Raw genomic sequence first — 2,613 nt, 5'->3', positions numbered from 1 at the left:
GGAGCCCTAACGTTCACTACACATCCAGATTGTCTTCTGTCTCTGAAACTTCAGTTTTTTTTTTTTTTTTTTTATATATCTGACAAGGATTAATGGATATTATACTCATTTTAATAATAATTTTTACAATTCAACAAAATTGTCTCCATGTTCCAATGCAACATATTATATTTGTATATATTGCAGAACTGCACAATACTTTCTGTGTATTGCTTCATTGTGCACAGATATAATTTGTGCCTTAAAATTATTTTCACAAAATTCTAGTTGCACATGGTATAGTTACAAGTGAGACAATAATACATGTACATCTAATTTGTATAGGTTTTTTTTATAGCTATTCTGTTAACATCACAAAAAGATTTGTTTAAAATATATTGCTATAAAAAATAACACTAAGTTTTAATAAAGAATGTCTAGACCAGTGATGGCTAACCTTGACACTAGCTGTTGTTGAACTACACATCCCAGCATGCCCTGCAACAGTTTTAGCATGGCCAAATAGTAAAACTGTAGCAGAGCTATCACTGGTCTAGACTCTAAATCACAAGTGCTGTGACCTCTGTAAACTTTGAAAGGATGTTTTTATTTTTAGCTACAGTATTTTGTTTTTTACATTTTATTAATGCTTTATACAGGGCCATTGGAATGGAATAGCAGATTGTCCCCAAAACATGAAGGGGGCACTTATACTGGAGGAGTGGTGGGCAATAAGGTGAAATACTACTACCACACTTTACACCTCCACAGCAGCAGTGCAGGGGCCATGCAGCAGGAGCCTATTTCTATCGATTTTATTATATTTGTCACGCTAGCAGTAGCACCAGCTGGAGTGTAACGGAGGCTAGGTGCCTTGATGTAAGGTTTTTGCATAGACGACAGAAGGGAGGGATGCAATTGGATAAAAGAAAACCAGTTTTAATAAAGATACTGCGATACAGAAGATGAACTGTGGCACAAAGGTAATACTGAAGATATGAAATAACCAGAGTCAATGATATATAAAAGTTATATTTAAGTTCGTAGTGGATGGATAACGAGGTTGAAAACTGAAGATGACTTGAAGTGTAGATTTGAAGAATAAACGTAAACTTGAATAGTTGATTTGAAGGATTTACTTGAAGAGATGATTGAATGAAAGATTGGATGATTGAATGGTTGAACGATTGGATGATTGGACGGTAGCAGGGTTCTGCAGGTGGATGGTCTTCCCAGCAGGCGAGCATGAGTGGATTCAGTCTGGAGATAGCTGACAGGCAGCAGAGCTTTCAGCAGGAGTGGGAGTCAGATGCCTATGGAAAGGACATCATTGTACTGACTGACTGTTTGGCCCAGCTGGACAGTATTTAAAAGGAGAGCTGCACTGTAATTGGCTGAAGGTAATTGGTAGTGCAGCCTGGTTGGAGAAACCAACAAGATGGCACCGCCAGGGAAGGCGACAGGTTTCAAAACCAGAAAGTGTGTGCAGTACACTCCAGGCAGCGTGTCCAGCAAGGCCCAGGCAGAGTTCACAGCGTCATGGCGCCTCAGTGTGGGAGGCATGGGTGGCAGACATGGTGGTTGTGACAGCACCCCCTCCTTTACGAGTGGCCCCAGGACACTCTTTAGGCTTTCCTGTGAAAATCTTTGATTAGTTTGGGTGCGTGTACCTCTGTGGCATTGGTCCAAGATCTCTCTTCTGGGCCATATCCTTTCCAGTCGATCAGGTACTGGAGTCTCTTGTACTTTATACGAGAGTCCAGGATGTGAGCCACTTCATATTCCACGCCCCTGTGAGTAAAGACTTTAGGAGATTTGGGGAGACTTGCATGATATTTGTTCAGAATCAATGGTTTGAGTAAGGAGACATGAAATGAGTTGGGAACCCTTAAATAATGAGGTAATTTTAATTTGTAGGCAACCGGGTTGATGATCTGCATGATTGAAAAAGGACCAATGAACCGCGGTGCAAACTTCATTGAGGGGACCCGAAGACGAAGATTCCGTGTGGACAGCCATACCTTATCACCTACTTTTAAATTTGGAACTGCTCTTCTTCTTCTATCTGCAAATTTTTTGTACCTATGAGAGGCGCTGACCAAGGATTTCCTGACCTTTCTCCAATGGTGACGCAGTTGCTGGAGAGTCAAGGTTACCGCTGGCACATATGTCGAAGGAATAGTTAATAAAGAAAGGAGTAGAAGAAGCAGACGAGTGATAACGATTGTTATGGCCAAACTCGGCCCATGGCAATACCTCAACCCAATCATCTTGAGAAGAGGACACATGTAAACGTAAAAATGTTTCTACATCCTGATTGACTTTTCCGTTTGGCCATTAGATTGTGGATGATAGGCTGTACTAAAGTTGAATTGAATCTTGAGGACTTTACACAATGCTCTCCAGAATTTGGCCACAAACTGAACTCCTCGATCAGACACTATCTCTTCGGGTAGTCCATGGACTCTGAAGATCTCTTTTATAAACAAATCAGCAAGCTTGGGAGCTGAAGGTAACCCCTTCAGAGCTATGAAATGTGCCATTTTCGGGAATCGATCGATAACCACCCATATGGTACTATAACCATCTGGGGATGGTAGATCTGTGATGAAGTCCATCGACAAATGAGTCCAC

This window comes from Crinia signifera, chromosome 5 (assembly GCF_055691185.1).
Source record: "Crinia signifera chromosome 5, ASM5569118v1, whole genome shotgun sequence".
Taxonomy (NCBI): Eukaryota; Metazoa; Chordata; class Amphibia; order Anura; family Myobatrachidae; genus Crinia; species Crinia signifera.
Note: the sequence above shows the minus strand (reverse complement) of the source record.